Source organism: Salvelinus alpinus, chromosome 6 (assembly GCF_045679555.1).
Source record: "Salvelinus alpinus chromosome 6, SLU_Salpinus.1, whole genome shotgun sequence".
Classification (NCBI taxonomy): Eukaryota; Metazoa; Chordata; class Actinopteri; order Salmoniformes; family Salmonidae; genus Salvelinus; species Salvelinus alpinus.
Genome location: NC_092091.1, coordinates 98,603,630 through 98,620,235, shown reverse-complemented (window position 1 = coordinate 98,620,235; position 16,606 = coordinate 98,603,630).

The window sequence follows — 16,606 nt, the reverse complement described above, 5'->3', positions numbered from 1 at the left end:
ACTACCACTACCAGATTAGAGCCATAATGGAGACTAGGTATCTACCACCCCACTACCACTACCAAATTAGAGCCATAATGGAGGCTAGGTATCTACAACCCCACTACCACTATTAGATTAGAGCCATAATGGAGACTAGGTATCTACCACCCCACTACCTCTATCAGATTAGAGCCATATTGGAGACTAGGTATCTACCACCCCACTACCACTATCAGATTAGAGCCATAAGGGCACTAGGCATCTACCACCCCACTACCACTATCAGATTAGAGCCATAAAGGCACTAGGCATCTACCACCCCACTACCACTATCAATATTAGAGCCATAATGGAGACTAGGTATCTACCAACCCACTACCACTACCAGATTAGAGCCATAATGGAGACTAGGTATCAACCACACCACTACCACTACCAGATTAGAGCCATAATAGAGACTAGGTATCTACCAACCCACTACCACTATCAGATTAGAGCCATAATGGAGACTAGGTATCTTCCACCCCACTACCACTATCAGATTAGAGCCATAAGGGTCCTAGGTATCTACCACCCCACTACCACTATCAGATTAGAGCCATATGGGCACTAGGCATCTACCACCCCACTACCACTATCAGATTAGAGCCATAAAGGCACTAGGCATCTACCACCCCACTACCATTATCAGATTAGAGCCATAATGGAAACTAGGTATCTACCACCCCGCTACCACTATCAGATTAGAGCCATAAGGGCACTTGGCATCTACCACCCCACTACCACTATCAGATTAGAGCCATAAAGGCACTATGCATCTACCACCCCACTACCACTATCAGATTAGTGCCATATTGGAGACTAGGTATCTACCACCCCACTACCACTATCATATTAGAGCCATAAGGGCACTAGGCATCTACCACCCCACTACCACTATCAGATTAGAGCCATAAAGGCACTAGGCATCTACCACCCCACTACCACTATCAATATTAGAGCCATAATGGAGACTAGGTATCTACCACCCCACTACCACTATCAGATTAGAGCCATAATGGAGACTAGGTATCTACCACCCCACTACCACTACCAGATTAGAGCCATAATGGAGACTAGGTATCTACCACACCACTACCACTACCAGATTAGAGCCATAATAGAGACTAGGTATCTACCAACCCACTACCACTATCAGATTAGAGCCATAATGGAGACTAGGTATCTTCCACCCCACTACCACTACCAGATTAGAGCCATAATGGAGACTAGGTATCTACCACCCCACTACCACTACCAAATTAGAGCCATAATGGAGGCTAGGTATCTACAACCCCACTACCACTATTAGATTAGAGCCATAATGGAGACTAGGTATCTACCACCCCACTACCTCTATCAGATTAGAGCCATATTGGAGACTAGGTATCTACCACCCCACTACCACTATCAGATTAGAGCCATAAGGGCACTAGGCATCTACCACCCCACTACCACTATCAGATTAGAGCCATAAAGGCACTAGGCATCTACCACCCCACTACCACTATCAATATTAGAGCCATAATGGAGACTAGGTATCTACCAACCCACTACCACTACCAGATTAGAGCCATAATGGAGACTAGGTATCAACCACACCACTACCACTACCAGATTAGAGCCATAATAGAGACTAGGTATCTACCAACCCACTACCACTATCAGATTAGAGCCATAATGGAGACTAGGTATCTTCCACCCCACTACCACTATCAGATTAGAGCCATAAGGGTCCTAGGTATCTACCACCCCACTACCACTATCAGATTAGAGCCATATGGGCACTAGGCATCTACCACCCCACTACCACTATCAGATTAGAGCCATAAAGGCACTAGGCATCTACCACCCCACTACCATTATCAGATTAGAGCCATAATGGAAACTAGGTATCTACCAACCCACTACCACTATCAGATTAGAGCCATAATGGAGACTAGGTATCTACCACCCCACTACCACTACCAGATTAGAGCCATAATGGAGACTAGGTATCTACCACACCACTACCACTACCAGATTAGAGCCATAATGGAGACTAGGTATCTACCACCCCACTACCACTATCAGATTAGAGCCATAATGGAGACTAGGTATCTACCACCCCACTACCACTATCAGATTAGAGCCATAATGGAGACTAGGTATCTACCACCCCACTACCTCTATCAGATTAGAGCCATAATGGAGAGTAGGTATCTTCCACCCCACTACCACTATCAGATTAGAGCCATAATGGAGACTAGGTATCTACCACCCCACTACCACTATCAGATTAGAGCCATAATGGAGACTAGGTATCTACCACCCCACTACCACTACCAAATTAGAGCCATAATGTAGGCTAGGTATCTACAACCCCACTACCACTATCAGATTAGAGCCATAATGGAGACTAGGTATCTACCACCCCACTACCACTATCAGATTAGAGCCATCAGGGCACTAGGCATCTATCACCCCACTACCACTATCAGATTAGAGCCATAAAGGCACTAGGCATCTACCACCCCACTACCACTATCAGATTAGAGCCATAATGGAGACTAGGTATCTACCACCCCACTACCACTATCAGATTAGAGCCATAAAGGCACTAGGCATCTACCGCCCCACTACCATTATCAGATTAGAGCCATAATGGAAACTAGGTATCTACCAACCCACTACCACTATCAGATTAGAGCCATAATGGAGACTAGGTATCTACCACCCCACTACCACTACCAGAATAGAGCCATAATGGAGACTAGGTATCTACCACACCACTACCACTACCAGATTAGAGCCATAATGGAGACTAGGTATCTACCACCCCACTACCACTATCAGATTAGAGCCATAATGGAGACTAGGTATCTACCACCCCACTACCACTATCAGATTAGAGCCATAATGGAGACTAGGTATCTACCACCCCACTACCTCTATCAGATTAGAGCCATAATGGAGAGTAGGTATCTTCCACCCCACTACCACTATCAGATTAGAGCCATAATGGAGACTAGGTATCTACCACCCCACTACCACTATCAGATTAGAGCCATAATGGAGACTAGGTATCTACCACCCCTCTACCACTACCAGATTAGAGCCATCATGGAGACTAGGTATCTACCACCCCACTACCACTATCAGATTAGAGCCATAAGGGCACTTTGCATCTATCACCCAACTACCACTATCAGATTAGAGCCATAAAGGCACTAGGTATCTACCACCCCACTACCACTATCAGATTAGAGCCATAATGGAGACTAGGTATCTACCACTCCACTACCACTATCAGATTAGAGCCATAAGGGCACTAGGCATCTACCACCCCACTACCACTATCAGATTATAGCCATAAAGGCACTAGGCATCTACCACCCCACTACCACTATCAGATTAGAGCCATAATGGAGACTAGGTATCTACCACCCCACTACCACTATCAGATTAGAGCCATAATGGAGACTAGGTATCTACCACCCCACTACCACTACCAGATTAGAGCCATAATGGAAACTAGGTATCTACCACTCCACTACCACTATCAGATTAGAGCCATAAGGGCACTAGGCATCTACCACCCCACTACCACTATCAGATTAGAGCCATAAAGGCACTAGGCATCTACCACCCCACTACCACTATCAGATTAGAGCCATAATGGAGACTAGGTATCTACCACCCCACTACCACAATCAGATTAGAGCCATAATGGAGACTAGGTATGTACCACCCCACTACCACTACCAGATTAGAGCCATAATGGAAACTAGGTATCTTCCACCCCACTACCACTATCAGATTAGAGCCATAATGGAGACTAGGTATCTACCACCCCACTACCACTATCAGATTAGAGCCATAATGGAGACTAGGTATCTACCACCCCACTACCAATATCAGATTAGAGCCATAAAGGCACTAGGCATCTACCACCCCACTTCCACTATTAGATTAGAGCCATAATGGAGACTAGGTATCTATCACCCCACTACCACTATCATATTAGAGCCATAATGGAGACTAGGTATCTACCACCCCTCTACCTCTATCAGATTAGAGCCATAATGGAGACTAGGTATCTACCACTATGTGATTAGAGCCATAATGGAGACTAGGTATCTACCACCCCACTACCACTATCAGATTAGAGCCATAATGGAGACTAGACATCAACCACCCCACTACCACTATCAGATTAGAGCCATAATGGAGACTAGGTATCTACCACCCCACTACCACTATCAGATTAGAGCCATAAAGGCACTAGGCATCTACCACCCCACTTCCACTATTAGATTAGAGCCATAATGGAGACTAGGTATCTATCACCCCACTACCACTATCATATTAGAGCCATAATGGAGACTAGGTATCTACCACCCCTCTACCTCTATCAGATTAGAGCCATAATGGAGACTAGGTATCTACCACTATGTGATTAGAGCCATAATGGACACTAGGTATCTACCACCCCACTACCACTATCAGATTAGAGCCATAAAGGCACTAGGTATCTACCACCCCACTACCACTATCAGATTAGAGCCATAAGGGCACTAGGCATCTACCACCCCACTACCACTATCAGATTAGAGCCATAAAGGCACTAGGCATCTACCACCCCACTACCACTATCAGATTAGAGCCATAATGGAGACTAGGTATCTACCACCCCACTACCACTATCAGATTAGAGCCATAATGGAGACTAGGTATGTACCACCCCATTACCACTACCAGATTAGAGCCATAATGGAAACTAGGTATCTACCACCCCACTACCACTATCAGATTAGAGCCATAATGGAGGATATGTATCTACCACCCCACTACCACTATCAGATTAGAGCCATAATGGAGACTAGGTATCTACCACCCCACTACCACTATCAGATTAGAGCCATAATGGAGACTAGTTATCTACCACCCCACTACCACTATCAGATTACAGCCATAAGGGCACTAGGCATCTACCACCCCACTACCACTATCAGATTAGAGCCATAAAGGCACTAGGCATCTACCACCCCACTACCACTATCAGATTAGAGCCATAAAGGCACTAGGCATCTACCACCCCACTACCACTATCAGATTAGAGCCATAAAGGCACTAGGCATCTACCACCCCACTACCACTATTAGATTAGAGCCATAATGGAGACTAGGTATCTTCCACCCCACTACCACTATCAGATTAGAGCCATAGTGGAGACTAGGTATCTACCACCCCACTACCACTATCAGATTAGAGCCATAAGGGCACTTGACATCTACCACCCCACTACCACTATCAGATTAGAGCCATGAAGGCACTATGCATCTACCACCCCACTACCACTATCAGATTAGAGCCATATTGGAGACTAGGTATCTACCACCCCACTACCACTATCAGATTAGAGCCATAAGGGCACTAGGCATCTACCACCCCACTACCACTATCAGATTAGAGCCATAAAGGCACTAGGCATCTACCACCCCACTACCACTATCAATATTAGAGCCATAATGGAGACTAGGTATCTACCACCCCACTACCACTATCAGATTAGAGCCATAATGGAGACTAGGTATCTACCACCCCACTACCACTACCAGATTAGAGCCATAATGGAGACTAGGTATCTACCACACCACTACCACTACCAGACTAGAGCCATAATAGAGACTAGGTATCTACCAACCCACTACGACTATCAGATTAGAGCCATAATGGAGACTAGGTATCTTCCACCCCACTACCACTACCAGATTAGAGCCATAATGGAGACTAGGTATCTACCACCCCACTACCACTACCAAATTAGAGCCATAATGGAGGCTAGGTATCTACCACCCCACTACCACTATCAGATTAGAGCCATAAGGGCACTAGGCATCTACCACCCCACTACCACTATCAGATTAGAGCCATAAAGGCACTAGGCATCTACCACCCCACTACCACTATCAGATTAGAGCCATAATGGAGACTAGGTATCTACCACCCCACTACCACTATCAGATTAGAGCCATAATGGAAACTAGGTATCTACCACCCCACTACCACTATCAGATTAGAGCCATAATGGAGACTAGGTATCTACCACCCCACTACCACTACCAGATTAGAGCCATAATGGAAACTAGGTATCTACCACCCCACTACCACTATCAGATTAGAGCCATAAGGGCACTAGGCATCTACCACCCCACTACCACTATCAGATTAGAGCCATAAAGGCACTAGACATCTACCACCCCACTACCACTATCAGATTAGAGCCATAATGGAGACTAGGTATCTACCACCCCACTACCACTATCAGATTAGAGCCATAATGGAGACTAGGTATGTACCACCCCACTACCACTACCAGATTAGAGCCATAATGGAAACTAGGTATCTACCACCCCACTACCACTATCAGATTAGAGCCATAATGGAGACTAGGTATCTACCACCCCACTACCACTATCAGATTAGAGCCATAATGGAGACTAGGTATCTACCACCCCACTACCACTATCAGATTAGAGCCATAAAGGCACTAGGCATCTACCACCCCACTTCCACTATTAGATTAGAGCCATAATGGAGACTAGGTATCTATCACCCCACTACCACTATCAGATTAGAGCCATAATGGAGACTAGGTATCTACCACCCCACTACCACTATCAGATTAGAGCCATAATGGACACTAGGTATCTACCACCCCACTACCACTATCAGATTAGAGCCATAAAGGCACTAGGTATCTACCACCCCACTACCACTATCAGATTAGAGCCATAAGGGCACTAGGCATCTACCACCCCACTACCACTATCAGATTAGAGCCATAAAGGCACTAGGCATCTACCACCCCACTACCACTATCAGATTAGAGCCATAATGGAGACTAGGTATCTACCACCCCACTACCACTATCAGATTAGAGCCATAATGGAGACTAGGTATGTACCACCCCACTACCACTACCAGATTAGAGCCATAATGGAAACTAGGTATCTACCACCCCACTACCACTACCAGATTAGAGCCATAAGGGAGACTATGTATCTACCACCCCACTACCACTATCAGATTAGAGCCATAATGGAGACTAGGTATCTACCACCCCACTACCACTATCAGATTAGAGCCATAATGGAGACTAGTTATCTACCACCCCACTACCACTATCAGATTAGAGCCATAAGGGCACTAGGCATCTACCACCCCACTACCACTATCAGATTAGAGCCATAAAGGCACTAGGCATCTACCACCCCACTACCACTATCAGATTAGAGCCATAAAGGCACTAGGCATCTACCACCCCACTACCACTATCAGATTAGAGCCATAAAGGCACTAGGCATCTACCACCCCACTACCACTATTAGATTAGAGCCATAATGGAGAGTAGGTATCTTCCACCCCACTACCACTATCAGATTAGAGCCATAGTGGAGACTAGGTATCTACCACCCCACTACCACTATCAGATTAGAGCCATAAGGGCACTTGACATCTACCACCCCACTACCACTATCAGATTAGAGCCATGAAGGCACTATGCATCTACCACCCCACTACCACTATCAGATTAGAGCCATATTGGAGACTAGGTATCTACCACCCCACTACCACTATCAGATTAGAGCCATAAGGGCACTAGGCATCTACAACCCCACTACCACTATCAGATTAGAGCCATAAAGGCACTAGGCATCTACCACCCCACTACCACTATCAATATTAGAGCCATAATGGAGACTAGGTATCTACCACCCCACTACCACTATCAGATTAGAGCCATAGTGGAGACTAGGTATCTACCACCCCACTACCACTACCAGATTAGAGCCATAATGGAGACTAGGTATCTACCACACCACTACCACTACCAGATTAGAGCCATAATAGAGACTAGGTATCTACCAACCCACTACCACTATCAGATTAGAGCCATAATGGAGACTAGGTATCTTCCACCCCACTACCACTACCAGATTAGAGCCATAATGGAGACTAGGTATCTACCACCCCACTACCACTACCAAATTAGAGCCATAATGGAGGCTAGGTATCTACAACCCCACTACCACTATCAGATTAGAGCCATAATAGAGACTAGGTATCTACCACCCCACTACCTCTATCAGATTAGAGCCATATTGGAGACTAGGTATCTACCACCCCACTACCACTATCAGATTAGAGCCATAAGGGCACTAGGCATCTACCACCCCACTACCACTATCAGATTAGAGCCATAAAGGCACTAGGCACCTACCACCCCACTACCACTATCAGATTAGAGCCATAATGGAGACTAGGTATCTACCACCCCACTACCACTATCAGATTAGAGCCATATGGGCACTAGGCATCTACCACCCCACTACCACTATCAGATTAGAGCCATAAAGGCACTAGGCATCTACCACCCCACTACCACTATTAGATTAGAGCCATAATGGAGACTAGGTATCTATCACCCCACTACCACTATCAGATTAGAGCCATAATGGAGACTAGGTATCTACCACCCCTCTACCTCTATCAGATTAGAGCCATAATGGAGACTAGGTATCTACCACCCCACTACCACTATGTGATTAGAGCCATAATGGAGACTAGGTATCTACCACCCCACTACCACTATCAGATTAGAGCCATAATGGAGACTAGACATCAACCACCCCACTACCACTATCAGATTAGAGCCATAATGGACACTAGGTATCTACCACCCCACTACCACTGTCAGATTAGAGCCATAAAGGCACTAGGTATCTACCACCCCACTACCACTATCAGATTAGAGCCATAAGGGCAGTAGGCATCTACCACCCCACTACCACTATCAGATTAGAGCCATAAAGGCACTAGGCATCTACCACCCCACTACCACTATCAGATTAGAGCCATAATGGAGACTAGGTATCTACCACCCCACTACCACTATCAGATTAGAGCCATAATGGAGACTAGGTATGTACCACCCCACTACCACTACCAGAATAGAGCCATAATGGAAACTAGGTATCTACCACCCCACTACCACTATCAGATTAGAGCCATAATGGAGGATATGTATCTACCACCCCACTACCACTATCAGATTAGAGCCATAATGGAGACTAGGTATCTACCACCCCACTACCACTATCAGATTAGAGCCATAATGGAGACTAGTTATCTACCACCCCACTACCACTATCAGATTACAGCCATAAAGGCACTAGGCATCTACCACCCCACTACCACTATCAGATTAGAGCCATAAAGGCACTAGGCATCTACCACCCCACTACCACTATCAGATTAGAGCCATAAAGGCACTAGGCATCTACCACCCCACTACCACTATTAGATTAGAGCCATAATGGAGAGTAGGTATCTTCCACCCCACTACCACTATCAGATTAGAGCCATAGTGGAGACTAGGTATCTACCACCCCACTACCACTATCAGATTAGAGCCATAAGGGCACTAGGCATCTACCACCCCACTACCACTATCAGATTAGAGCCATAAAGGCACTAGGCATCTACCACCCCACTACCACTATCAATATTAGAGCCATAATGGAGACTAGGTATCTACCACCCCACTACCACTATCAGATTAGAGCCATAATGGAGACTAGGTATCTACCACCCCACTACCACTACCAGATTAGAGCCATAATGGAAACTAGGTATCTACCACACCACTACCACTACCAGATTAGAGCCATAATAGAGACTAGGTATCTACCAACCCACTACCACTATCAGATTAGAGCCATATTGGAGACTAGGTATCTACCACCCCACTACCACTATCAGATTAGAGCCATAAGGGCACTAGGCATCTACCACCCCACTACCACTATCAGATTAGAGCCATAAAGGCACTAGGCATCTACCACCCCACTACCACTATCAGATTAGAGCCATAATGGAGACTAGGTATCTACCACCCCACTACCACTATCAGATTAGAGCCATATGGGCACTAGGCATCTACCACCCCACTACCACTATCAGATTAGAGCCATAAAGGCACTAGGCATCTACCACCCCACTACCATTATCAGATTAGAGCCATAATGGAAACTAGGTATCTACCAACCCACTACCACTATCAGATTAGAGCCATAATGGAGACTAGGTATCTACCACCCCACTACCACTACCAGATTAGAGCCATAATGGAGACTAGGTATCTACCACACCACTACCACTACCAGATTAGAGCCATAATGGAGACTAGGTATCTACCACCCCACTACCACTATCAGATTAGAGCCATAATGGAGACTAGGTATCTACCACCCCACTACCTCTATCAGATTAGAGCCATAATGGAGAGTAGGTATCTTCCACCCCACTACCACTATCAGATTAGAGCCATAATGGAGACTAGGTATCTACCACCCCACTACCACTATCAGATTAGAGCCATAATGGAGACTAGGTATCTACCACCCCTCTACCACTACCAGATTAGAGCCATAATGGAGACTAGGTATCTACCACCCCACTACCACTATCAGATTAGAGCCATAAGGGCACTTGGCATCTATCACCCCACTACCACTATCAGATTAGAGCCATAAAGGCACTAGGCATCTACCACCCCACTACCACTATCAGATTAGAGCCATAATGGAGACTAGGTATCTACCACTCCACTACCACTATCAGATTAGAGCCATAAGGGCACTAGGCATCTACCACCCCAATACCACTATCAGATTATAGCCATAAAGGCACTAGGCATCTACCACCCCACTACCATTATCAGATTAGAGCCATAATGGAAACTAGGTATCTACCAACCCACTACCACTATCAGATTAGAGCCATAATGGAGACTAGGTATCTACCACCCCACTACTACTACCAGATTAGAGCCATAATGGAGACTAGGTATCTACCACACCACTACCACTACCAGATTAGAGCCATAATGGAGACTAGGTATCTACCACCCCACTACCACTATCAGATTAGAGCCATAATGGAGACTAGGTATCTACCACCCCACTACCACTATCAGATTAGAGCCATAATGGAGACTAGGTATCTACCACCCCACTACCTCTATCAGATTAGAGCCATAATGGAGAGTAGTTTATCTTCCACCCCACTACCACTATCAGATTAGAGCCATAATGGAGACTAGGTATCTACCACCCCACTACCACTATCAGATTAGAGCCATAATGGAGACTAGGTATCTACCACCCCTCTACCACTACCAGATTAGAGCCATAATGGAGATTAGGTATCTACCACCCCACTACCACTATCAGATTAGAGCCATAAGGGCACTTGGCATCTATCACCCCACTACCACTATCAGATTAGAGCCATAAAGGCACTAGGCATCTACCACCCCACTACCACTATCAGATTAGAGCCATAATGGAGACTAGGTATCTACCACTCCACTACCACTATCAGATTAGAGCCATAAGGGCACTAGGCATCTACCACCCCACTACCACTATCAGATTATAGCCATAAAGGCACTAGGCATCTACCACCCCACTACCACTATCAGATTAGAGCCATAATGGAGACTAGGTATCTACCACCCCACTACCACTATCAGATTAGAGCCATAATGGAGACTAGGTATCTACCACCCCACTACCACTACCAGATTAGAGCCATAATGGAAACTAGGTATCTACCACTCCACTACCACTATCAGATTAGAGCCATAAGGGCACTAGGCATCTACCACCCCACTACCACTATCAGATTAGAGCCATAAAGGCACTAGGCATCTACCACCCCACTACCACTATCAGATTAGAGCCATAATGGAGACTAGGTATCTACCACCCCACTACCACTATCAGATTAGAGCCATAAAAGCACTAGGCATCTACCACCCCAATACCACTATCAGATTAGAGCCATAATGGAGACTAGGTATCTACCACCCCACTACCACTATCAGATTAGAGCCATAATGGAGACTAGGTATCTACCACCCCACTACCACTATCAGATTAGAGCCATAAAGGCACTAGACATCTACCACCCCACTTCCACTATTAGATTAGAGCCATAATGGAGACTAGGTATCTATCACCCCACTACCACTATCAGATTAGAGCCATAATGGAGACTAGGTATCTACCACCCCTCTACCTCTGTCAGATTAGAGCCATAATGGAGACTAGGTATCTACCACCCCACTACCACTATGTGATTAGAGCCATAATGGAGACTAGGTATCTACCACCCCACTACCACTATCAGATTAGAGCCATAATGGAGACTAGGCATCTACCACCCCACTACCACTATCAGATTAGAGCTCTAAAGGCACTAGGCATCTACCACCCCACTACCACTATCAGATTAGAGCCATAAAGGCACTAGGCATCTACCACCCCACTACCACTATTAGATTAGAGCCATAATGGAGACTAGGTATCTACCACCCCACTACCTCTATCAGATTAGAGCCATAAAGGCACTAGGCATCTACCACCCCACTACCACTATCAGATTAGAGCCATTAAGGCACTAGGCATCTACCACCCCACTACCACTATCAGATTAGAGCCATAATGGAGACTAGGTATCTACCACCCCACTACCACTATCAGATTAGAGCCATAAGGGCACTAGGCATCTACCACCCCACTATCACTATCAGATTAGAGCCATAATGGAGACTAGGTATCTACCACCCCACTACCACTATCAGATTAGAGCCATAAGGGCACTATGCATCTATCACCCCACTACCACTATCAGATTAGAGCCATAATGGAGAGTAGGTATCTTCCACCCCACTACAACTATCAGATTAGAGCCATAGTGGAGACTAGGTATCTACCACCCCGCTACCACTATCAGATTAGAGCCATAAAGGCACTTGGCATCTACCACCCAACTACCACTATCAGATTAGAGCCATAAAGGCACTATGCATCTACCACCCCACTACCACTATCAGATTAGAGCCATAATGGAGACTAGGTATCTACCACCCCACTACCACTATCAGATTAGAGCCATAAGGGAACTAGGCATCTACCACCCCACTACCACTATCAGATTAGAGCCATAATGGAGACTAGGTATCTACCACCCCACTACCACTATCAGATTAGAGCCATAATGGAGACTAGGTATCTACCACCCCACTACCACTACCAGATTAGAGCCATAATGGAGACTAGGTATCTACCACACCACTACCACTACCAGATTAGAGCCATAATAGAGACTAGGTATCTACCAACCCACTACCACTATCAGATTAGAGCCATAATGGAGACTAGGTATCTTCCACCCCACTACCACTACCAGATTAGAGCCATAATGGAGACTAGGTATCTACCACCCCACTACCACTACCAAATTAGAGCCATAATGGAGGCTAGGTATCTACAACCCCACTACCACTATCAGATTAGAGCCATAATGGAGACTAGGTATCTACCACCCCACTACCACTATCAGATTAGAGTCAAAAGGGCACTAGGCATCTACCACCCCACTAACACTATCAGAATAGAGCCATAAAGGCACTAGGCATCTACCACCCCACTACCACTATCAATATTAGAGCCATAATGGAGACTAGGTATCTACCACCCCACTACCACTATCAGATTAGAGCCATAATGGAGACTAGGTATCTACCACCCCACTACCACTACCAGATTCGAGCCATAATGGAGACTAGGTATCTACCACACCACTACCACTACCAGATTAGAGCCATAATAGAGACTAGGTATCTACCAACCCACTACCACTATCAGATTAGAGCCATAATGGAGACTAGGTATCTACCACCCCACTACCACTATCAGATTAGAGCCATAATGGAGACTAGGTATCTACCACACCACTACCACTACCAGATTAGAGCCATAATGGAGACTAGGTATCTACCACACCACTACCACTACCAGATTAGAGCCATAATAGAGACTAGGTATCTACCAACCCACTACCACTATCAGATTAGAGCCATAATGGAGACTAGGTATCTACCACCCCACTACCACTACCAAATTAGAGCCATAATGTAGGCTAGGTATCTACAACCCCACTACCACTATCAGATTAGAGCCATAATGGAGACTAGGTATCTACCACCCCACTACCACTATCAGATTAGAGCCATCAGGGCACTAGGCATCTATCACCCGACTACCACTATCAGATTAGAGCCATAAAGGCACTAGGCATCTACCACCCCACTACCACTATCAGATTAGAGCCATAATGGAGACTAGGTATCTACCACCCCACTACCACTATCAGATTAGAGCCATAAAGGCACTAGGCATCTACCACCCCACTACCACTATCAGATTAGAGCCATAATGGAAACTAGGTATCTACCACCCCACTACCACTATCAGATTAGAGCCATAAAGGCACTAGGCATCTACCACCCCACTACCACTATCAGATTAGAGCCATAATGGAGACTAGGTATCTACCACCCCACTACCACTATCAGATTAGAGCCATAATGGAGACTAGGTATCTACCACCCCACTACCACTATCAGATTAGAGCCATAAAGGCACTAGACATCTACCACCCCACTTCCACTATTAGATTAGAGCCATAATGGATACTAGGTATCTATCACCCCACTACCACTATCAGATTAGAGCCATAATGGAGACTAGGTATCTACCACCCCTCTACCTCTATCAGATTAGAGCCATAATGGAGACTAGGTATCTACCACCCCACTACCACTATGTGATTAGAGCCATAATGGAGACTAGGTATCTACCACCCCACAACCACTATCAGATTAGAGCCATAATGGAGACTAGACATCAACCACCCCACTACCACTATCAGATTAGAGCCATAATGGAGACTAGGTATCTACCACCCCACTACCACTATCAGATTAGAGCCATAAAGGCACTAGGTATCTACCACCCCACTACCACTATCAGATTAAAGCCATATTGGAGACTAGGTATCTACCACCCCACTACCACTATCAGTTTAGAGCCATAATGGAGACTAGGTATCTACCACCCCACTACCACTATCAGATTAGAGCCATAATGGAGACTAGTTATCTACCACCCCACTACCACTATCAGATTAGAGCCATAAGGGCACTAGGCATCTACCACCCCACTACCACTATCAGATTAGAGCCATAAAGGCACTAGGCATCTACCACCCCACTACCACTATCAGATTAGAGCCATAAAGGCACTAGGCATCTACCACCCCACTACCACTATTAGATTAGAGCCATAATGGAGACTAGGTATCTACCACCCCACTACCTCTATCAGATTAGAGCCATAAAGGCACTAGGCATCTACCACCCCACTACCACTATCAGATTAGAGCCATTAAGGCACTAGGCATCTACCACCCCACTACCACTATCAGATTAGAGCCATAATGGAGACTAGGTATCTACCACCCCACTACCACTATCAGATTAGAGCCATAAGGGCTCTAGGCATCTACCACCCCACTATCACTATCAGATTAGAGCCATAATGGAGACTAGGTATCTACCACCCCACTACCACTATCAGATTAGAGCCATAAGGGCACTAGGCATCTATCACCCCACTACCACTATCAGATTAGAGCCATAATGGAGAGTAGGTATCTTCCACCCCACTACAACTATCAGATTAGAGCCATAGTGGAGACTAGGTATCTACCACCCCGCTACCACTATCAGATTAGAGCCATAAAGGCACTTGGCATCTACCACCCCACTACCACTATCAGATTAGAGCCATAAAGGCACTATGCATCTACCACCCCACTACCACTATCAGATTAGAGCCATAATGGAGACTAGGTATCTACCACCCCACTACCACTATCAGATTAGAGCCATAAGGGCACTAGGCATCTATCACCCCACTACCACTATCAGATTAGAGCCATAATGGAGAGTAGGTATCTTCCACCCCACTACAACTATCAGATTAGAGCCATAGTGGAGACTAGGTATCTACCACCCCGCTACCACTATCAGATTAGAGCCATAAAGGCACTTGGCATCTACCACCCCACTACCACTATCAGATTAGAGCCATAAAGGCACTATGCATCTACCATCTACCACTACCACTATCAGATTAGAGCCATAATGGAGACTAGGTATCTACCACCCCACTACCACTATCAGATTAGAGCCATAATGGAGACTAGGTATCTACCACCCCACTACCACTACCAGATTAGAGCCATAATGGAGACTAGGTATCTACCACACCACTACCACTACCAGATTAGAGCCATAATAGAGACTAGGTATCTACCAACCCACTACCACTATCAGATTAGAGCCATAATGGAGACTAGGTATCTTCCACCCCACTACCACTACCAGATTAGAGCCATAATGGAGACTAGGTATCTACCACCCCACTGCCACTACCAAATTAGAGCCATAATGGAGGCTAGGTATCTACAACCCCACTACCACTATCAGATTAGAGCCATAATGGAGACTAGGTATCTACCACCCCACTACCACTATCAGATTAGAGCCATAAGGGCACTAGGCATCTACCACCCCACTACCACTATCAGATTAGAGCCATAAAGGCACTAGGCATCTACCACCCCA